This window comes from Physella acuta, unplaced genomic scaffold (assembly GCF_028476545.2).
Source record: "Physella acuta isolate Inbredline_101_S28 unplaced genomic scaffold, ASM2847654v3 ptg001837l, whole genome shotgun sequence".
Taxonomy (NCBI): domain Eukaryota; kingdom Metazoa; phylum Mollusca; class Gastropoda; family Physidae; genus Physella; species Physella acuta.
Genome location: NW_026733346.1, coordinates 284716 through 309732, shown reverse-complemented (window position 1 = coordinate 309732; position 25017 = coordinate 284716). Strand labels below are relative to the sequence as shown.

Below are 25017 nucleotides of genomic sequence, written 5' to 3'. Positions count from 1 at the left end.
TTTTATAAAATAGTTATTGGTCAAAACTCAATGTGCTTTACTACAGGTTTAACGCTATTAGTGACAAAGGGTGTCATCCATAAATGACGTCACGCTTTTTTTTGACGATTTTTACCCCCCCCCCCCCCTCCGTCACACATCGTCACAAAAAGCAAGAACCCTCCCCCCTAAAAGGACGTCACACCTCAGCCTTCAACCCCCCTCAAAATTGCAGTTGAATTTTTTTTAAATCTTTTTAAACATTTTTCCAAAATTTTGTCTGAGCTCTGTCAACATAGAGTATTTTAATCAATTCCTATTACAATTTATCAAAACAGTTTTCTAAAACGCGATAACGTCTAATATTCGTTTTCTAACATTGCTTTTTTTATAATGCAAAAGTGTGACGTCGCACCATCTGACCCCCCCCCCTCCCCCTCATCACACACCGTCACAAAAATACGGACCCCCCCTCCCACCTACGAGTGTGACGTCATTTATGGACGACCCCAAAGTAAAGAAATAACTAAATAGCTAAAAGTCCGACACATTTAAAATAACATAGGCTACTAATACCTATTAGAAAAATATGCTAATAGTTCCGACTCAACTGACACTACTTTCAACTCTTACTCAACAGTGACACCAGCGAGTAAAAACGTTTTTTTGTTTTTTAAAAAGAAGAATACATTGTTTTCGTATTTTAATAATCCACCTTATGCCATTAACAACATGCGTGGAATCGTTCTGGTTTTTTTAAAGTTTCTTCTTACATGTTATTGTAACTCTTGGTGATCCCCCTTTTTCCACCGTAATTGAAAATTGAGACCGGCTACTACTTCTCAACCATCACTCCCACGCCAGCGAGTTTTTTTTTTCGCTACAAGACTTTAATTACAGTTAAGGCACGGCTACTTGTTGTGGTCACACTGGCACTGACGTTTTTAATTAGTGTACCAATTAACCGAGTACTTGGTTTGGATACAATTTCAAAGTCGTAAAAAGCTCTTGGTAGATCTGTTACGGGCATGGGTACCTTTTTCTCATTCATGCTAGCTTCGTTTCTAAATAGTAAATACGTGTACGTAGTCAATATTAGAACCTCACAAATACTAACGCCCTCTCTAAACAACATTAGCACCTCACAAGTACATATATCACCTCACAAACACTAAAGCACCACACAAACAGTATAACACCTCATAAATACCATAGCACCTCGCATACATTATGGCACCTTCCAAACATTATAGCGCTTCACAAACACCTTAAATATCACTTCACACACATTATAACACATCACAAACATTATGGCACCTCAGAAATACCTTAACACCCCAGAAACACCATGGCACCTCACAAATACTTAACGCACTCTTTAAATAACCTTAGTGCCCACAAACCTCCTAACATGTCCATTCATGTTGTTAAAGCCACTAATGTTTCTCTCACACGCTCACCACAGACCCTATACGTCATTGGCATCATGTAAAAGGTGTTTTCTGGTCTTAAAGTACGCAAGTAGCTGTTAGCAAGCTTGATATCTTGTAGTTATTGATTTTTTTTTTACTTTCTACCTGAAGAGCCAATTGTAAAATATCAAATACATGTGACTGTTAATAATTTTTTTTTTACATGTGTATACTTATGTCACGTACAACAGTTGGTCTGTTTCTTGGAAAACATCAGTTTTGTTTTCTTTGATAATACTTTTTAAAGTTAAAACAAGTCTTGTTTATAAATACTATTTTAAGCACTCACACATTGATTGAATACAACAAAGGTTTTACAATAGTTTATTTCTGTTTTATTGTATTTTCAATTTGTCATAATATCTACAATTATATTGTAATACACGGATGAAACTAAAACAACCTTTTTAAAAATTCAAAGCCTGTTGAACTTAGTGTAGGAGGCTTAATTTTAATAGTGTTATTTCAACCGTTTTTAATATAAACCACGAATGGATTCTTAACAAGAAATCCTACACAATCATTTAGTTTATGGGTGTCACTTGTGGCTCCGTGTAGGCGTCCAGGCTAGAGAATAATTTTTTTTATGTTGAAATAAAAATAACAGTCTGTTCTAGCTATAATTCGATAACAATGTTCTTTTTCAAGTTGTCTAATAAAGTATTCTTGAAGCTAGAGTTCCATGATCCCTGTTAGTTGAAATAAAAATAACAGTTTGTTCTAGCTATAATTCGATAACAATGTTCTTTTTCAAGTTGTCTAATAAAGTATTCTTGAAGCTAGAGTTCCATGATCCCTGTTTGTTGAAATAAAAATAACAGTTTGTTCTAGATATAATTCGATAACAATGTTCTTTTTCAAGTTGTCTAATAAAGTATTCTTGAAGCTAGAGTTCCATGATCCCTGTTTGTTGAAATAAAAATAACAGTTTGTTCTAGATATAATTCGATAACAATGTTCTTTTTCAAGTTGTCTAATAAAGTATTCTTGAAGCTAGAGTTCCATGATCCCTGTTGTCTGGCGTGAGACTCGCTGAAGTCTAGCACTAATCCGCTGTTGTTTTGGCTGTACTTTACATCTTGCTGTCTCTGTTACAAAAATTGAGAAAATATGACCTGACATTGTGGCTAGTTAAGATGAGTAATACAATGAAATGTCGATGTTATTATGGTGTTTGCAGTTGTAATCTAGCATAGACGCATACATTTACTGCATTGTGGAGTAATTGACATTCAGTTTTCTTATCATAAGCTGCTGTCTGATTCTTCGTGATGTTGTCTTGACGTTAATTAGACGCATGTTTTTTTAGGTAAATGTTTTCTAATGGCAGGGGCTTGTAATGATACGATCATCGCGATCTTGTTTTACCCTTCCGGGTTGGAGTGGGGTGTTTTTGTTCCAGGACCACGGATTCGATTGGTTCTTGGTACATTTTATATTGGTTATTTATACCATTCACTCACACCAAGTTAATTGTTTGTCGAAGGACTACAATCTACCCTAAAAATGTCTAGGTCTTCTGTGGGTACTATTTCCCTGCCGTTTTTTTTTAACTCACATGTTAAATACAGGCATTCTTTATAATTATTATTTGACTTTTATCCATCTTTATTTTTATTGTGGTGGAAGGGGAAATGCTTTTCGAGACTTTGGGTAGATTGTTTATGTTCCTTTAGCAACCCCTTATAAGCATATGTTGCACAAGAAAGTTGCTCTGTAATACCATCCTGTAAATAGTGTTGGACCATATCTTACCGTGTTTTTAATTGTTAGTTGTTTCTTTAGCAACCCCTTATAAGCATATGTTGTACTAGAAAGTTGATTTGTAAAACCATCCTGACAATAGTGTTGGGCCATATCTTACCGTGTTTTTAATTGTTATCACGGCTAGCCTGTTGAAGCAGCCATAACAAATCCATGACGGAGTCTTCTTGCTGCATCCTTTTCCCCATCGTCCCAGGTTCCCAGCCACCTGAAGCATAAAACGTTCATGTATTTCAAACTTTAATAGCATGTGTCATAACAGCATAACTTCTGACTAACGAAACGTCTTTTGACCAACAGCATGTCAGCTAACTGCATACCATCTGACAAACAGCATGTCAGCTAACTGCATACCATCTGACCAACAGCATGTCAGCTAACTGCATACCATCTGACCAACAGCATGTCACCTATCAGCATACCATCTGACAAACAGCATGTCAGCTAACTGTATACCATCTGACCAACAGCATGTCAGCTAACTGCATACCATCTGACCAACAGCATGTCACCTATCAGCATACCATCTGACAAACAGCATGTCAGCTAACTGCATACCATCTGACCAACAACATGTCACCTAACTGCATACCATCTGACAAACAGCATTTTAGTTAACTGCATCCATCTGACCAACAACATGTCAACTAACTGCATACCATCTGACCAACAGCATGTCACCTAACTGTATACCATCTGACCAATAACATGTCACCTAACTGCATACCATCTGACCAATAGCTTGTCAGCTAACTGCATACCATCTGACAAACAGCATGTCACCTAACTGTATACCACCTAACCAACAGCATGTCAGCTAACTGTAACCCACCTGACCAACAGCATGTCAGCTAACTGTAACCCACCTGACCAACAGCATGTCAGCTAACTGTAACCCACCTGACCAACAGCATGTCAGCTAGCTGTATACCACCTAACCAACAGCATGTCAGCTAACTGTAACCCACCTGACCAACAGCATGTCAGCTAACTGTAACCCACCTGACCAACAGCATGTCAGCTAGCTGTATACCACCTAACCAACAGCATGTCACCTAACTGTATACCATCTGACCAACAGCATGTCACCTAACTGTATACCATCTGACCAACAGCATGTCACCTAACTGCATACCATCTGACCAACAGCATGTCACCTAACTGCATACCATCTGACCAACAGCATGTCACCTAACTGCATACCATCTGACCAACAGCATGTCAGCTAACTGCATACCACCTGACCAACAGCCTCTCATCCCTTCTCTCTTTCTTTCCGATCTTAACTGTAATATTGGAAGGGATTTTCTTCCAACATAATTTAGTATTATGTCTCAATCTGTTATGCGCAGTTGACTTGAATTTACTTCCTAAGGTTTTGTCCATCCAAGAACAAATTACAAGGCACCAGTTGTTTCAGTTTGAGATTCTCTTCAAGATTGGGTTGCTGTTTCCAGCCTCATCTGCTCGGGGTTCGAACTCGGGACTTTTCGGTTTATCAACCAAAGAGCTTTACCAACCCGACCACGCCGACCTTACATCTCATCTGACCAACAACCGCAACCATATCAGACATTACGCTAAAAAACCTAACAAAATGATACCAATAGTAGCCTTTTGAATACTATTTTCAAACAGAAACGTTTACAAACCTGCTCCGTGGTTTGCAGTTCCTATATCACCGCATATAATTTGCGTCATTCGCTAATCCAAACTTTAACAATCATGACAATTGACATGCATCTGATATCTTTGGTTTTTCTCGTTTAAATTATTTCTGTCTCCATTTAATTAGAATAGCAAAAACACTGAATCACGTTTTTACGCAAAATAAAGCTTTACATGATTGGGATTTTTTTTCTTCCAGAGAAGCCAGTTATCGTGAATATTCATCTTCCAACTTGTTCAAAAATACTTGCTAATGCAGGCATATCTCTGATCAAATGTCTAATACTGTTGCTATAATGTATGCACTCTACAACGCCTATGTGCCGCTTGCAGTGTTGATAGTCCCAGTTTACTATATTTGTTACTTCAGCAGCTTCACTTGCCTTTAGATCCAGCGGTCTTACTTCAGCAATCGTGTTTTGGTAATATTTAAGTCCGAGGAAATTGTATGTACTTGGCATAGCTGGTGTGCAGTGTACATTTTCTTTTACTTCAGCTAAAGGCGTGTTTGCCTTTAAATCCAGCGGTCTTACTTCAGCAATCGTGTTTTTGTAGTGTTCAGCTAAGTCAGGGGAAGACAATCGCTGTAGAGAGAGGAACCTAAATTCACGTTCCTGCGTACAGTTCAAATGATATGGTAGTGCTGACTTTAAAAATCGATGAAATTCCATTAAACAAATGTAACCATATAATCCCTATTAACATATTTGTTAGTGGTCCTGACCATGATTAAAAGAGCTGTATTTATTCAAGCAACAGCTGCCTACAGTCGCACAAATGAAGGTTGTTGACTACTCTCCTAACTTATTCAGAGACTCGTGATGTCACTGTCACACAGATCAGCACATACCGGGTCTATTTCAGTACTAGTATATAGCTTGTAGGGACGGTGTGGTAGAATAGTAGAGCTTACAGCTGCTAGCCCGAAAGACAAGAGTTCAGATCCCGAGTCCATCCAGCTCCAAAGGTTACCTGACTCACGTTAGGAAACCTTAGGCGGCTGGGTATTGTTCTGATCACACCACCCCCTCTGATCACACTACCCCCTAGTATTTCGAGTTCATTGAAACAGATTAACCCAATTCCTTCTGCACCATGTGTCTTGGGCACGAACGGGAAAAGATGTTGATATACCTTGTGACATTAAAAAAAAAAGTTTTCTTTTACGGTGCTTTTATAAAAATAAATTTACGCTTTTTAAAACCAAATTTGAAAGGATTTAACGATACACAAAAAAGTCATCTCTCAACCTTAAAAGCCCTTCAGTCTCTATAGAAGTCAGACTTTCTCCCGTCTCCTCAGAAGTACTTTTTTTCACGATGACGATGCTTTTATATGTGCGCTGCATGCTCATTTTCGTTTATTTTTTTCTCTCCAACATTAGACAAATGATTCTAATGAGTTTATATTTGCTCCATGACGACATAACCGAGCTGGCTGTATCAACTAGAATGTATGTTTCCATGTCGTGAATGAGCCATTGATTGCCCGTCGTCCCAGCAGTTTGTTGGCATCGTGTGATAGAGGCAGCATGCTAACTGGAGGGAAGCCCTTGTAAACCTGATTGCCTTTTGCTCCAGGTTCCACACTTGTACTTACTGGAATATTTTCCAGTAGCAAATTAAGTCTCGCTGCTTAAAAGAATGACGCAATAGGTTGCAAACGTGACTTGTAAGTTATACGGTAGCGCATTTAATCGCTATCTTAACCGTTCTAGGTTCAAATACTGGTTGACCACGCTATTTTTATAATCAAACAAAATATATATATTGTCTATAGAAACTCACCGTGCTATTCTAAAAATCGTTTGGTGTCTTCCTCGTGTTTATTAAAATAATAGATATCTTGTATCTTACTATACTTGATAAATCCAGTTAACCTTCTAGGCGGAATAAATTCATGATCTGTTCATTGCTCTCCCGTTATCTAATGTAGAGTATCTGTATTTAGAACAATTATTTGAAAATCTATAGATTAATGAGCGCTCGTCCATTTTTTTATTATCTCTGCAGGTGTTATTTATAAATGCACTTTCAATAAAATAGCAACATCTCGGCTTACAGATGTTAACATTATTTTACACATAATTTGTCTAATTTAATAATTCCTAAACGGTTCTTTTGTTTAATCAATATCCCTGGCTGTTGTATAAATTAAAGTTAGTAAACCACAGCGAATATCCAACCGTTATTACTAATTAGATCCTTCCCATGTCATCTGTGTCGTAACCTTTTAGATCAAAGTAGATTACATGACAAAAATGATTTGGAAAAATGTTGAAAGCATGCGCCGGTTTATTTTGAACCGCTGCGCTATTTAAATTCGCTAAATTACTGGAACATATATTTTAAAATTCTAATTATCTTGACAATATAATTACTGTTATTTCTCCTCCATAGTTTTCTTTTGATAAGTTATACAGAGGATGTAAAGTGCCGTTTAAATGCATGTTTACTACTGTAATCTACTTCCTCTTTAGAAATAGAATCATTGCTAAGGAATCTTGTGATCAGTGTTTCTTCCAGACTTTTTTTCTCCGACGGGACTCCCCCTCCTCCCCCACACCCGAAGAGATGCCTGGAAGAAACTCTGAAGCTCAACTATTCAGGTCGAGGTGACACACTTCTAAAGTAGTTGTAAACGAAGTCTAATGTCGATTTCATCCACCGGCGAGTTAAGGGGAAAACTAAAGGCTAACAGCACATCACAACGACGATTCAAGACTATGACTGCTTTATTTGGACAAATGTCACCATGTGCATATTTTAGCTGCGAGCGAAGCTTGAACTTCAAGGAAAATGGTTTGGATCTAATTAGCTGGATACGGGGCAATAAAACATATACACTTTAGCGCTTCTTCCCCTAGGGATTGTCTGACATAATTCAAATAACGCCGTAAAAAGTCTTTGTTTTCGTTAGATTGCTTTAGTGCTATAACTGTTAGAAAGTTTTTTTCTTTTTATCTGTACATCAATATTTACTCCGAAAATTGCAATATTAATCTTGATAAAAACAACGTAAAACGCATTTTGCCATATACAAGATCGATCAGCTTTTGTTGGCTGTTCAGTGAAGCTTAATTTTGGGTCTGCAATTTCAAAGTTTTTATTGATGGTATAAACTCATTTCAAATACATAACTCTATCTAGATACACCGAAGCGCCATCTACCGTAGAAATTAAACATCTTAATACATAACTATCGGCCTACCTGATGTAACAATGCTTGGTATACCGAGGCTCCCTCTGCTGTAAAACTTAACACAATTTGCCTACCTGATGTAACAAGGCTTGGTATGCCGAGGCGCCCTCTACTTTAAAACTTAACACAATCTGCCTACCTGATGTAACAAGGCTTGGTATGCCGAGGCGCCCTCTACTTTAAAACTTAACACAATTTGCCTACCTGATGTAACAAGGCTCGGTATGCCCAGACGCCCTCTACTGTAAAACTTAACACAATCTGCCTACCTGATGTAACAAGGCTGGGTATGCCCAGGCGCCCTCTACTGTAAAACACAATCTGCCTACCTGATGTAACAAGGCTTGGTATGCCCAGGCGCCCTCTGCTGTAAAACTCCTGCACCGGTGGGGTCTCCCGACGGGGTGAAGGTCTGCTGATGCTGACTGCTGGCACCACGTCGCGCCCTATGGAGCTGTAGACGGAGCAGCTGGGCCCCCAGCCGGAGCACGCCGTGAACAGCTGCCGCTTCTCTCGTGCGTCCACTGTACACGCTGCCAGCACACATGCAAACAGGAAGTACGTCATCGACACCGTTGATTGGTGGGGCATGTGTGGGCGTGGCATTCTGCATAAATAAAAGCGACACCATGCTTTGTTATAATTCAGATACCTAAGCTAGTCAGGGGAAAAAAAACTTCTTTACGCTATGCATTGTGGGACGGAATGGCCTAGCGGTAGAGAGCTGGACTGCTAACCCGTAGGTCTCGAGTTCAAATCTGGGTTCAAGTCAATAGACCGTCCCTGAGTCAACCCAGCTCTGATGGGTACCTAACTCAGGGTACCTAACTCACGTTAAGGAAAGTAAAGGCGGCTGACCACACTATCTCTTCATATGCCGAGGTCATAGAAACAAGTGAACTCTACTTCACTTGCTCCATAAACCGTCAGGTTTGAAAGGGAATTTTACTTTACTACGCTATGCTTTGTGTTATTGGACTGACTAATGTCCCCGTAATGCACTTTTTAAAAAAAAAAACCGGACCCTGTTGAGAAAATCAGGGTAGACTAGAGAAGCAGTACAACTGTGCGTCTATAACTAAATCGATTGTGTAACTATTATGTACTGTCTTTCCGTCTTTCACCTCTCCCCAGAGGCGTAGCGACCCTTCCCGGCGCACGGGGACAAACTTTTCGATTTGCACCCCTTCCCTCAAACTTTCGATTTGCACCCCCCCCCCCCCTCTCTCAAACTTTCAATTTGCACCCCCCTCAACCTTTCAATTTACTTTTCCAACCCATTTTGGCGCCCCCTAAGGTCGGCGCCCGGGGACATATGTCGTTCCCCCCGCCCCGCCCCCCCCCCCCCCCTCGCTACATTACTGCCTCTCCCCCATGATACGCCGAGTTAGACGTGTATCTAAACGTTGGAGATATTTTGGCGCGTCCAAGACATCTCATCCCTATAAAGTAGTATTCTATCAGGGAGTTATCAATAACATTCAATTAAAGCTGTTCTTAATTGATTTCAGATTGTTTTTTTAAGGTGTAGGTTAGCACAAGCATTTCATTCAAAGCTTGGGGGTCGATATTCAAGGCATAATGAAATCCTTTCTTAAAAATTGTTAGTTTTCTTCCATTTATGGAAAGTATTGTCGCAAGATTCTGGAATCCTATTAGGATGAAACAGATATAAACATCATTTTTTTTTTCTATTTCTAGCTAAGATTATGTCAAAAAATTATTTTCTGGCCTAGTTTTGTGTAATATGTTCCGTATTGTGTTGCAATACATGCACGTGAAATAGTATACCGCGGTATAACAGGGCGGAGCCTTGCATGTAGGTCATTCGAGAGATGCCGAAGAGTCGGTCACTTGAGAGACTGTCGCCAGAGAGTCGGTCACTTGGGAGATTTTCGCCGGAGAGTAGGTCACTTGGGAGATTTTCGCCGGAGAGTAGGTCACTTGGGAGATTTTCGCCGGAGAGACGGTCACTTGAGAGATTGTCCATTAGAGACGGTCACTTGAGAGATTGTCCATTAGAGACGGTCACTTGAGAGATTGTCCATTAGAGACGGTCACTTGAGAGATTGTCCATTAGAGTCGGTCACTTAAGAGATTGTCCATTAGTGACGGTCACTTGAGAGATTGTCACTTGAGAGATTGTCCATTAGAGACGGTCACTTGAGAGATTGTCCATTAGAGACGGTCACTTGAGAGATTGTCCATTAGAGACGGTCACTTGAGAGATTGTCCATTAGAGACGGTCACTTGAGAGATTGTCCATTAGAGACGGTCACTTGAGAGATTGTCCATTAGAGACGGTCACTTGAGAGATTGTCCATTAGAGACGGTCACTTGAGAGATTGTCCATTAGAGACGGTCACTTGAGAGATTGTCCATTAGAGACGGTCACTTGAGAGATTGTCCATTAGAGACGGTCACTTGAGAGATTGTCCATTAGAGACGGTCACTTGAGAGATTGTCCATTAGAGACGGTCACTTGAGAGATTGTCCATTAGAGACGGTCACTTGAGAAATTGTCCATTAGAGACGGTCATTTGAGAGATTGTCCATTAGAGACGGTCACTTGAGAGATTGTCCATTAGAGACGGTCACTTGAGAGATTGTCCATTAGTGACGGTCACTTGAGAGATTGTCACTTGAGAGATTGTCCATTAGAGACGGTCACTTGAGAGATTGTCCATTAGAGACGGTCACTTGAGAGATTGTCCATTAGAGACGGTCACTTGAGAGATTGTCCATTAGAGACGGTCACTTGAGAGATTGTCCATTAGAGACGGTCACTTGAGAGATTGTCCATTAGAGACGGTCACTTGAGAGATTGTCCATTAGAGACGGTCACTTGAGAGATTGTCCATTAGAGACGGTCACTTGAGAGATTGTCCATTAGAGACGGTCACTTGAGAAATTGTCCATTAGAGACGGTCACTTGAGAGATTGTCCATTAGAGACGGTCACTTGAGAGATTGTCCATTAGAGACGGTCACTTGAGAGATTGTCCATTAGAGACGGTCACTTGAGAGATTGTCCATTAGAGACGGTCACTTGAGAAATTGTCGCTGGAGAGGCGTTCTTTTGAGAGATTGTCCATTAGAGACGGTCATTTGAGATATTGTCCATTAGAGTCGGTCACTTGAGAGATTGTCCATTAGAGACGGTCACTTGAAATGTTATCAGTGGAATTAGTCAGTTATAAGAGATGATGTTGTAGTAGAGTCGGCAATTAGTTTATAGCAAACATAATTTGTTTGTTTAATACCAATGGATTGATGTATATTTCTAGTATTTCGTTAACCTTACCTATATAACAGACTAAATAATTGTAAATAGGTCCTAACATCTGGGGAGAGGGGAGATTTTTTTTATTTGCTGTAGGTTTTTTTTCTTCTCCAAAAGCTGACAAAAGTATAGACCAGCTGTAAAAGTGCACTACCTAACGAGAGAACCTTCTCTTTAGTATTCCATGATGTGAGTGACGGATGTTTACTCCGGCAGAACCACGGCGTATCTTATCATTAAATCTTATGGTACGCGATGCTAGCACAACACAGATATCGCTGACCCGTAGGAGATGGGCATTCTTTTCTAGTTGTTTTTTTTTTCTGTCGTCTCTGTCACTGACAGTTTTAATCAACTAATCGATCTAATTTCATCCATTACTATTGTATCCGACTTCGGCTTCTCAATAGTCCTATTGTAAAGTCTAATAAAACATTAAACGACCATCAGGAACATTTTATATATATATAAATATAAATAAATATATATATATATATATATATATATATATATATATATATATATATATATATATATATATATATATATATATATATATATATATATATATACGTATTGTGTATATATGTAAAAAGATCCACAACTAAATCATGTACACATAAGGCTAACATAGTACTTTCTGAGTGTAAAACAAACTCAAGTTTGACTCCAACACTCCCTTTATTCCTTCTAATTACTACCTTTTGAAAGTTTCTTTAAGGTCAGACTTTGTTTTCCAAATCTACTCACCCACGTTTTGAGTCATTTTATTTTTTAAATGCAGCTTGGTGTGTGTTTGTGTGTGTTTTGCGTTGTTTAATGATGCTCCCGTGGATTACTTTGATGAGATCATTTCCCCCAAAAAAGTTTGAATGCTCTAAACAGCTGATTGAAATTCATCGAGTTGAAAACGTCTCGCTTGTCTGTGTTGGGACATTCCCATTCAGATAACAACGTGTATATTTATTAGAATTTTATTTTGGTTGACAACAATAATGTTGGCGCCCCGTGTCCCTGATAGACGATCTTCTCTGGCATAATGGATGTGCCATAAAGGAGAGGCCTAAAGTAAATTGTCATCAGCCCGGTTTGGTCTGTTTTTAGTGCAAGATATTGCTAACCAGAAAGTTGGGTTTCTGCATTTTGGTTCAGGTCTCTGATAGGTGTCTGACCGTAGTAACCCAGCTCTGAGATGTATCTGACCGTAGGACGTCCCTGTGTCCACCTAACCCAACTCTGAGATGTATCTGAGAGTAGGACGTCCCTGTATCCACCCCTCTTATAGGTGTCTGACCGTAGGACGTCCCTGTATCTACCCCTCTTATAGGTGTCTGACCGTAGGACGTCCCTGTATCCACACAACTCCAATAGATGTATGGTTGATGGTGACATTTTTTGTTTATGTTTAAGTAAAAAAAATAAACATATGCTCCTTTACCTTCCAGGTTGGATATGTAAGGGCACTTTAGTTCTACGTTAACCCTGGTCATATGATTAGCGAATGTTTTTGTGGGGCCAAATATTTTATCACGTCGGCAAAGCTATTGGTAGAACCTGCAAGGAAGAATATTGTTGAGTAACGAACGTAACACATTTATTTGGACCTATTAGGCAGGGCAGTGTACATAAAAGCACAGTTACGTAAAAAGGAAAATTCCCTGAACATTATAGGATAACAGGTTATTAAGTGACAATCTGAATACTGAGTAATTAGAAAATAAATTTAAACCGTAAGGCAAAATCAAACATGAGTCTGTGTCAGTAGGTATCTTTGGTATCAAAATTCGTCTAGAGTTGTGTTTATAAAGATGTTTGCTCAACTTTCTTTTCAAAGTGTTAAAACTGACACAGAATATGTACAATAATTTTGTGTGTGTGTGTGACAGGAACCGCGTCCATTTTATAGCATAACTTGAGTCAAACATGTATCAGGACATAACCTCAAACATGCATCAGAACGTAAACTCAAACATGTATCAGGACATAACCTCAAACATGTATCAGGACATAACCTCCAACATGTATCAGGACGTAACCTCAAACATGTATCAGAACATAACCTCAAACATGCATCAGAACGTAAACTCAAACATGTATCAGAACGTAACCTCAAACATGTATCAGAACATAACCTCAAACATGTATCAGAACATAACCTCAAACATGTATCAGAACATAACCTCAAACATGTATCAGAACATAACCTCAAACATAAATCAGAACATAACCTCAAACATGTATCAGAACGTAAACTCAAATATGTATCAGAACGTAACCTCAAACATGTATCAGAACGTAACCTCAAACATAAATCAGAACATAACCTCAAACATGTATCAGAACGTAAACTCAAATATGTATCAGAACGTAACCTCAAACATGTATCAGAACGTAAACTCAAATATGTATCAGAACATAACCTCAAACATGTATCAGAACGTAAACTCAAATATGTATCAGAACGTAACCTCAAACATGTATCAGAACGTAACCTCAAACATGTATCAGAACGTAAACTCAAATATGTATCAGAACATAACCTCAAACATGTATCAGAACGTAAACTCAAATATGTATCAGAACGTAACCTCAAACATGTATCAGAACATAACCTCAAACATGTATCAGAACGTAACCTCAAACATGTATCAGAACGTAACCTCAAACATGTATCAGAACGTAACCTCAAACATGTATCAGAACGTAAACTCAAATATGTATCAGAACATAACCTCAAACATGTATCAGAACATAACCTCAAACATGTATCAGAACATAACCTCAAACATAAATCAGAACATAACCTCCAACTTGTATCAGAACATAACCTCAAACATGTATCAGAACGTAAACTCAAACATGCATCAGAACGTAACCTCAAACATGTATCAGAACATAACCTCAAACATGTATCAGAACGTAAACTCAAATATGTATCAGAACGTAACCTCAAACATGTATCAGAACATAACCTCAAACATGTATCAGAACGTAACCTCAAACATGTATCAGAACGTAACCTCAAACATGTATCAGAACGTAACCTCAAACATGTATCAGAACGTAAACTCAAATATGTATCAGAACATAACCTCAAACATGTATCAGAACATAACCTCAAACATGTATCAGAACATAACCTCAAACATAAATCAGAACATAACCTCCAACTTGTATCAGAACATAACCTCAAACATGTATCAGAACGTAAACTCAAACATGCATCAGAACGTAACCTCAAACATGTATCAGAATACAACCTCAAACATGTATCAGAATACAACCTCAAACATGTATCAGAACAACCTCTAAAAAGTATCAAAATTCTGCAGCCCAAACTTGCTGAGGCAAGCGTTATACTTTCGTCTTAAAGTTCCATAATGTCAAAAGATATTTTTAAACTGCTAATGAGTGTGCTTTTTTTTTTCTAATAATTAATTAAACATAAATCCTCAGGGAGATAACTCGAGATTTAAATTTATCAAAGCCAAAAACTAAGTGAAACAAATGGCAGATTTTTTTTTACAGTTTGCGTTGGTCTTTTTTAAATCGCGGCTATATTTTTTTCACGACCAAAAACTTAACACAGAGCTGGGAGGCTGTCTAAATATTGATGAAGTCAGTAGACGGATTTTATTTTCTAAATATTTTGACACCATCACTTCATATCTGTGTCACATCCACTCATACTGGATTAAGCACGGGATAAATATCCTTATAATATAATATTTAAAACCGTGTTGACCATTTTTTATTAAATTAAAATTGTTACCGATATCCACAGGGAACATTGATTTAAGATGTGATAAACGTCGACAAGCGTCGTGGATAATTGACGGCTCTCGTAGACTTTCTTTTCTGTCTAGTTTTCTTCTCAGTTTTTAGCATAAATACGCTGATCATTTCCGTGTAGCCGGCACCCGGTTACATCTAGATAACCGCCCTTCGTGATCATAGAAATAAAGCGGGATATAAATACGAGAAGCACGCATTTTCTTTTCTTTTTTTTTCTCCCAAATAATTTCGTTTGAAATTTTAGTTTTAAATCGATCCTTTTTCTGTTCTCATTTTTTTCTCTTATTAGAAAAGCGGTTTTTTTTTTTTTCGTTTTTCCGTTTGCGAGTTACAAAATGCAGCGATTTAATTACTAACAAAAAATTAAATGCAGTTAAAACAGAGTCTTCGGCTTATTTTCTGGGTCCGCGATCTTGCAGCTGATTTTGTTTGAAGATTCAATATTCCCTAAGACTAAACATTCAAAAAATTCTCCACTCGTTTCATCCTTTCAGTCATAATATTAGATAGTAGTCCCACAAATGTTCTATATCGGCTTGGTTGTATTTGTACCGTGTTTTAAATGTACACTGCTCCCAGTGCTATAAATAGCATCAAGGGAATGTATGGCCTTATAATGGGCGCCAGATCACGCCTGACATCTGTGAATAGAGAATCATTGGATCTAAGCAGCGGAATACATCAACACGGAGCACAATATGCCTTCATTTACCCGTGGTACGATGTAATTCTAGCTCACCAGTTTCTCAAGGGCTTGAATTCGGTTTAATGCCTGAATGCGGCACTAAACACAAAACAACCTGAGTGAAATAGGTCGGTGATATATGTTGAAGTAAATTTCAAAATAAAAAAGTGCTTGTCAATTTTAACTTCTTTCCATAATATACACATGACAATAGTAGTTTTCAAAGATATATCGAATCTACACCATTGGACAATGTGGAGAATTTTGAAGTGTCATTGTACAATTGTTGCTTGTATTCTCATTCTGATTGTGAGTAGTTATCTTAGTCGGAGTTAAGTTTTAAAACGTAAACGTGAATACCACACCGATGTCAAAATAAAATTTTAAAAATTTCTTTTGACGCAATATGAAATTAATTTGACCATGAACTAAGCTGCAAGTAATGACGCCATGTTTTGTTGCTACCGGTGAAGATAGAGTATCTTACCATCAATATGTTTTGCTTTAGTAATTTCTAGCTTATTTAGTCGTCTTATTTTCTCATACGACGTGGAGTTTTTCTCTACAGCTTGTTTAAATTCTTTAAAAGATACACGTCATTCAAATCTCCTCATTTTCACGAAATCATAGTTGTTTGTATTAAAGCGGTAATTCCTCAAGGACGATTGGTTGTATTAGAAAACCATAGAAATCAACATCCCTTTATGACAAACTACCCAAAATGACCGATGGTGCAGAGTAAAGATTATGACGGAGCGTCACATGAAAGTTTCCCGTTTGAGAATCGCTGTCTTCTGGCACCAGTCTAGGCCCTCTCACTAATTTGTCGTAGTTCTACTTCCTTAACTCTGGCACCAGTCAATGCCCTCTCACTGTCGTAGTTCTACTTCCCTAACTCTGGCACCAGTCAAGGCCCTCTCACTGACCTGTCGTAGTTCTACTTCCCTAACTCTGGCACCAGTCAAGGCCCTGTCACTAACCTGTCGTAGTTCTACTTCCCTAACTCTGGCACCAGTCAAGGCCCTCTCACTAACCTGTTGTAGTTCTACTTCCCTAACTCTGGCACCAGTCAAGGCCCTCTCACTAACCTGTTGTAGTTCTACTTCCCTAACTCTGGCACCAGTCAAGGCCCTCTCACTAACCTGTTGTAGTTCTACTTCCCTAACTCTGGCACCAGTCAAGGCCCTCTCACTAACCTGTTGTAGTTCTACTTTCCTAACTCTGGCACCAGTCAAGGCCCTCTCACTAACCTGTTGTAGTTCTACTTCCCTAACTCTGGCACCAGTCAATGCCCTCTCACTAACCTGTCGTAGTTCTACTTCCCTAACTCTGGCACCAGTCAAGGCCCTCTCACTGACCTGTCGTAGTTCTACTTCCCTAACTCTGGCACCAGTCAAGGCCCTCTCACTGACCTGTCGTAGTTCTACTTCCCTAACTCTAGCATCTCGAGTTCCCTTTAATTGGTTTTCGTTCACTCGTCTTTGGTGTAGATTGTGTAGGGGCTATTTTTAGAAAACGTTTAGTGGTACCGCTTTCAATCAATTGGTGGTTACTTTAAAAATAAATTTCCCTTGATATGCAAGTAAATAGTATACGTTTTTTTTTTCACAAATCGTATCAGCTTCGGTGTATCCATTCAATCTCACTACTATAAAAAAATACTTTCAGTGTTTAAAACAAATCTAAAAGGACAGTTTTTTTTTCTTTTTTTTTTAGGGTTTTTTCATCCACATTTAATAGGAAGTTTTCAATTAAGTTTTTTAAAGCGACTTTTTAATTTAATTTTCTAGAAACAATGAAGCGTCTCGTAATAGTTTTTTTTTAAAAGATTTTAGACAACATATTTTTACCGACTGTTAAATTCGGAAACACCTTGCCTGATTACAATCACAATCAAGTTGGACTTTAGTCATGTTACAGATCACCACGGTTACGGTTCTAAGCTCGTTACACACTTTCTCTAGTAACTCACAATGGGGGGTAATGTAAGTCTCTAACGTCTTAAGTTTATTAAACACTAATTCTTAACTTTTAAAAAAAAAACTTCGGCATTAATCCATACATTTCAATAATTAAAAACAACCCATCTCGTTCGTATTGCGGCTTTATAATGTTTGATGTTACTCCCACACATAATATCTTTAAAATTACCACTTTGTCAGATTGAAATTAAAAAAAATGTCCCTAAGTGGTTATCAAATCATATGTACCCTACCCGCACTCTATTTAGCTACAGGCTTGAGACATAAAAACCACTAGTCTAAGGTTATTTTTACACCCTGCTAAAATTATCCCTTCAACTTTCCGCATTCGGACCACTTAAATGGAATTATTTAACTTCAAAATTTCAAGTGGTATTAGGGGATATAAATGCATTCAGTAATGTGAGGGCAGCGGGCTCGCGGTTTTTATCTAGCCCGGGGAGACGATGTTTGAAGGACTGAAGTGTCAGGATATCCTGCTCACCCACCGTAGTGCTGGCCTGACCGAGAAGTCGCTCTTCAAAGTCACTCGCCAACCTAGACTGGGCACTTTTTAATGGAATTTTTTTTTCTGTAAATGATCAGGGGGAATTATTTTCGTAACGGTGTGGGGGTCAAGATGTAACGGATATTTTAAAATTAGTATTATTTTATACGTCTATTTCTTGCCTACGTGTCAATATATTATTCTTTTAACTAAAGATACTTTAACATAAGATCTATATGTTGCGAAAAATACCATGAGAATCAACTGTTGTCTGTTTCCATCTCCTTCGAATGAATGCCAAATGAAAAATACAGAATTCTAAACTGATGATTTCCTTAACTAGGGCCTGACTGTTAAAACAAGGAAACAAGGCATAAATGTAAAGACGGGAACCTTTCAGAATCCTTATTCAACAAATGTTTCTTTACTTACAGCATACGGAAGAGTTTTTTTAAGGAAAATGCCGTTTTATACAATTTTATCTAAACGTATTTCCGTCGCTTAATTGCAGATTGCACAAAAGTTGAAAATAATTGAAACTAGTTACTTCACAGCATCGTAAGCGTCACGAAAACTTATGAAAATATAATATAATAACAAAGTCGTATTGAGATAGAAGGTACAACGACAGTATATATTGTTTTTATGGACTTAATCATATTTTTGTGTAATACAAATGTCATCAAGTTGATTGTACGAGTAATTTGTTTCATGTCGACGTTTGCGCTAAGTCACTTGGACCAAAATGGGATATAATTTCTTCTACCCCCCCCCCCCCCCCCATCACCAATCGCCCATCCTGGTTCTGCTTCCCTCCCCTCTCCCCTTTCCCCATCCCCACCCCTTTCTCCAATTATTGGAACTTTAAGACTCTGTGAGAAAACAACACGAATAAGTAGTTGCGCGAAGTGTGACCGGAAATGCAATTATCTGCGCAGTCGTCTCGTGAGATATCGCGTGTTGAGCTCCCACGAAGTTTGCTGTTACTCCTGGCTGAGTAAGATGAATCAGCACTCGCTGGTACTTTTAGCAGTACGTGTATTACTAATCAGGGGTCTCCAAACTTTTCAGTCCGAGGGCCGCATTAACAATAAAATTTCAGTTCGAGAACAGTTTCTTCCAGGCATGTCTTTGATTTTTCTGGGCAAACTTCCTCAGCCATCACCAACAAACGTTTTTTCCGTGGACAAAAAAGATCTCCGCGGGCCGGATGAGAGGAACTCGCGGGCCGCATTCGGCCCGCGGGCCGTAGTTTGGAGACCCCTGTATTACTTCATCGTGTGTGGATTTTTTTTTTTATGTATTGAATTCTACCATACTATTTTTTATAAGGCTGTCAATAGCTAACTTCCCTTTGACTTCCTACTCACCCATTCTTCGTTGCCATCTTCTCTTCCCCCCCCCCCCTCAGGCTTGTTTCTGAGGCGCTATTGGTGCGTTATTTTAGCGGATCTTTCGTGACTGACTGGTCAGCATGGTCTAGTGGGAGAGCGCGCGACCGCTAATCTGCAAGTCAGAAATTCCCGGAATGTTTTTCTTGTACTTAGGGTTTTTACTTAATAGTTATATTATAGGCATCTTTACGAAGAGAGTTTTATGTTTTTTATATGACGCGAGCGTCAAATACGGCTTTACAGTATATTCTTAAACTACGACACCACTAACTATTTACAGGGGATACAGTTATGTTATGTATAACTTACAATATGTCACAAATCGTACTACTAAGCCATGTTTTCTTCTTGTATGGCTTGAAAAACTACTTTAACTAGATTTTATCTTGAAACCCGAACACAGACAATCTATTAGCTTGGAGCAATGATACCCCCAATCCTGCACTCAGTTTCACTTATCTCCATGTGGAGCTTTGCCGTGGTGAAAAAGATGATCCCATCCTCCCCCTTCATAAGAACATGCTAAACAAAACATCAGGTGTCTGTTACACAAATGACACAGTAGAATGTCACTGAGATCAAATCCCGTTGGGCAAATGTCAGAGACAAGAGGCGGAATGTTAGAAGAATTTTTAAACAGGAACTGGCTCAAGTTCTTTCAGCATTAAAAAATGTAACTCCTTTATTAGATTCTTCAGAATACGTCTAAAAATACAGTTTACCGATGCTGTTTTTGAATGACATTTTTTTGTTGTTGGGTGTATGCTCTTTATAATGGCAACTGTTTATTTTTTAATGTCAATGGGTTTCGTTTTTCTATTTCGTTTCTCATTTGGGGGTCCCATTATGTTCAGTGGAATGTTTGGGTCATGTCGAGTACAGTTGAATATTTGGGTTATATCGGGTACAGTGGAATCTTTGGGTCGTGTTGGGTACAGTGGAATCTTTGGGTTATATCGGGTACAGTGGAATCTTTGGGTCTGGTCAGGTACAGTGGAATGTTTGGGTTATGTTGGGTACAGTGGAATCTTTGGGTTATGTCGGGTACAGTGGAATCTTTGGGTCATGTCGGGCACAGTGGAATCTTTGGGTCATGTCGGGTACAGTGGAATCTTTGGGTTATATCGGGTACAGTGGAATCTTTGGGTCATGTCGGGTACAGTGGAATCTTTGGTTCTAATACAATGGAATCTGAGGGTAGTATCAGGTACAGTGGAATATGGGGTCCTGTCGGGTACAGAAGAAGCTGGGGGGGGAGGGGGGGTTATCCTGTAAGGTACAATGTAATCTGGGGGTCTGGTACAGTAGAATCTGGGACATAAACCTGATGTTTGTAAAGCGTTAGAAAAGTTGGCACGTTTACCGAATCTTTAGTCTCGAATTAGTTAATCGAGAAACTGACATCTACCCATTTAATCGCCATACTTATTTCTACCTATTTCTCATGTGATTTGTACACTGAACAACTTGAATTATAATTATTGTTCAATATAGGGCTTGTAAGTCTACGGTCTCGAAATCTACTAGCTGGCAAGTACGAGAACGTAAAGTTGTGACCTACTTACAAGCCCTATTAACGAGACCACAACCCACTCTAGAATTTAAATGTTAGGCCAGTGTAGCCTACCAAAGGTCTTTGAATTAGATGCACACGTCATTACCCTCAGAGTACCCTGGCGAGTCATAGCACCCGTACATGTTCGTGGTCATTACCAATAAAACTTTCTGGTACTGTGTGTTTCAAATTTCCGGAGAGAAATTGTTTTCACCTCATGTGTAGAGAGTTTAATCCAGAGTCTAGTCCAGCAAGGGTAAACGAGTGCAATGTGGTGATTGGGGTTGGGTGGTGATAAAAAACATCGGGGGTTGGGTGGTGATTAAGGATACAGGGGGGTTGTGATCAATGGCACGGGGTGGTGATCAAGGACACAGGGTGGTGATCAAGGGCACGCGGGGTTGGGTGGTGATCAAATGCACGAGGGTTGGGTGGTGATCAAATGCACGAGGGTTGGGTGGTGATCAAGGGCACGGGGGTTGGGTGGTGATCAAATGCACGAGGGTTGGGTGGTGATCAAATGCACGAGGGTTGGGTGGTGATCAAATGCACGGGGGTTGGGTGGTGATCAAGGACACAGGGTGGTGATCAAGGGCACGTGGGTTGGGTGGTGAACAAGTGCACGGGGGTTGGGTGGTGATCAAGGGCACGGGGGTTGGGTGGTGATCAAGGACACAGGGTGGTGATCAAGGGCACGTGGGTTGGGTGGTGAACAAGTGCACGGGGGTTGGGTGGTGATCAAGGGCACGGGGGTTGGGTGGTGATCAAGTACACAGGGTGGTGATCAAGGGCACGTGGGTTGGGTGGTGATCAAGGGCACGGGGGTTGGGTGGTGATCAAGGGCACGGGGGTTGGGTGGTGATCAAGGACACAGGGTGGTGATCAAGGGCACGTGGGTTGGGTGGTGATCAAGTGCACGGGGGTTGGGTGGTGATCAAAGGCACGGGGGTTGGGTGGTGATCAAAGGCACGGGGGTTGGGTGGTGATCAAGTGCACAGTTATTGGATACGAGTACATACTGATACACTGGGCGGGAACAAAAGATACCATTAAGTCTCAGGCCAAATAAAAAACGGGATCGTGTTTTATGAAACTATGGGGAAAAGTGTAGAGCTTTAGATCTATATTCAAATTGAGTTTTCGCAAATCGTATGGAAAATATCTTCACGTTGTTCGCCCACTTTCATGTCGATTGATGCTGTGCCGCGTTAATAATTGAGTGTAGGTGGGCGTAGCGACTGATGCACATTTTTATTACTTAGCCCTGATGAATATTGCAAGTGTTTTTATACTACGGTTTAACTTTGTTAAATGATTTATGGTAATATGTTGTCGAACTCTGATAGAATATATTTGTATCCATTAGAATAATGCAGGGGTTTATACTCGATCGAATGATAAACGATTCTTACACAGTTTAAAGATACGCACGATTCTTGACCAGTTTAAGAATCACGCAATAAGTCTGCGTTTGACTGAGGGAAATTATTTTCTAGATGAGTGATTCAATCTTTTTAAATGTATCTATGGATTGATTCAATCAATGCTTCTAGTTGAGTTCTTATTTACCTGTTACGTTTTCAGCGTGAACTTCGTGACGTGACACTAGCAGATACTGGACATGATCACGTTGTCAGCGTGATATTGACTCGACACTATCAGTTAAAGGTCTGTTTCACGTTTTCAGCGTGAAATTCGTGACTTATCGCACACAAACAAATTGACAGGATCACGTTGTCAGCGTGATATCAATGACTCGACTCTAACAAATAACGGATTCACATGACAGTTGTTTTTTGTCACGGCTAATTGAGATAATGAGAAAAACGTTTCAATTTGAGGTTTTTATCCAGATGAAATCCTAAAATGGCCGTATCAGATGCTGGCGGCTTGTTGGACAAAAACTAGGCGTGAACACGGCTTCAGTTGACCATTTAATGCTAATCTATGTTGCTCGTGATGGGGATTATTACCCCCTCCCCTTTTAATTCAATGCTCTCCCCGCCTACCACGCACACAACGCTTCCACCTACCTGTATATTGTGATAGTTACATGCATACACAAATAAAGTTAATGATGTAACGGTCATTCCGATATTAAGATAAACACAAGATATTAAGATATTAAACACAAATTTTAAAAATTTCGAAGACATCCTTATACAACAAGGCTTTAACAATGGGTTTGAAGAGATGGGTTTGATCATTATTGTTGACGTGGATTTAAAAAACTTGTTGTAATTATTTAGCTCTCTCATTTATAAGAACAAATTAAATAAATGATATAAGAGCGTAAACAAAAATTTACTTTGAGAATAAGTTTTAGTAAACACAAATATATCCATAATAATTTCCGCCAAATTTTAATAAATTGTCTATCAAATATAAATACTTTCGGGTCAATATTTTTTAAGTATTGCTACTATTAATATTACAAAAATATTACTTTACTGCACATGTAATTTATGCTAACCTGTCAAACAGCAGGAAGGTTGTGTTTATGTCTCCATTATCACGTGAAAAACAATCGTTTTTGCCTTTTTTATAACTTTGTTTAGTTATCGAAATTACTCAGTCAAATACTTTCAATCTTTAACAAAATGCTACAAAAAGCAAATAATTTTAAAATCATATTTATTTTGATAATATCACACCCGATTGTTTAAATATTTAATGAATTATTCGAGACTTTTCTCATGGGGTTCCATTTTATAAAAAAAAATCCGAGTGAGCAAAAACATTTTTCAAAACTCCTATTTAGATTGAAATAAACATTATTGCATTGCCATCGGAAATCAATGTAAATGAAAAAAACTCTTATACGCCCTCTTGCTTAAACTTTTCATTTTTCCTTGACGTTTACAATTATACTCTGAAAGAGATTGTGACTAGGAAACGGACCAGCTCAAAAGGAAAGCTATCAGTCACTTACTTTTCTTACCCTGAACCCCACCTCTAATCCATATCCTAATCTTACCTGATAGTTATGACAATGTTTAGGATAAACATGACTTTTTTCGTTTCTTTCTTTCTTCTTTTTTTTTTTTTAACATATTTTGTTTCAAAGCATTGTACATCTATATTTTTCATTTTGTATTTAGTCGTTGATTTGTACATACCTTGTTATTAAACCTCACGCCGATATGGATATTTCACACTTTGCGTGATGTGAAATTGCCGTTCTATAAAATACTTAGGCATTTCTCACTTTGTCGGTTTCTTTATCCAGGCTTCGAGTAGTTTTTACTTTTAGATTGGCGTTTTAACAGTGTTGGCTATAAATGTATGGTAAACACAGCAGTATTCGCAGTATTTTTTCCTCCATGCACAAAATCTAGCAAAGTGGCCTAACTTTTGTCTATTCAAACTAGCATAGTTACATTAACCTTTGTCTAATAAAACTAGCAAAGTATCGTTAACTTTTGACTAGTAAAACTATTTAATTGCCCTAACTTTTGTCAGTGAAAAAACTATCTAAGTATCGTTCACTTTTGTCTGTAAAAAAAACTAGCAACGTAACGTAACCTTTGTATGTATTGTTAAAAAGTAACAAAGTGCCGCAACCCTTACCTGCGAGTAGCCGTAGTGGATCTAGAATTTCCTGTGAATGAACGTACGGGGCGCCTCGAGGGTCCAGTTAAAGAGAGATCGTAGATCAATATCCGTCACGTGACTGCGTGGGTGGCAGCTCTCGTCGGCATGGTTAAACGGTTCACATATCCGGGGGTCGGGGTTTAGCGGTACGTGTATATG

General features: G+C 38.9%; 1 protein-coding gene and 1 long non-coding RNA gene across 2 annotated transcripts in view; one reads left to right on the top strand and one right to left on the bottom strand.

The window, feature by feature from the left end:
- The window catches only part of LOC131930758 (RNA-binding protein 42), a gene marked incomplete at its 5' end in the record, with an annotated part of 39170 nt that overhangs the window by 6397 nt on the left and 7756 nt on the right, over nucleotides 1–25017 (top strand).
- On the bottom strand, nucleotides 1764–24895 carry LOC131930759 (uncharacterized). The gene is made up of 4 exons (XR_009384169.1): nucleotides 24835–24895; nucleotides 8414–8691; nucleotides 3316–3423; nucleotides 1764–2539 (listed from the first exon to the last, which is right to left on the bottom strand). It is a non-coding gene; the product is annotated as an uncharacterized LOC131930759 (long non-coding RNA).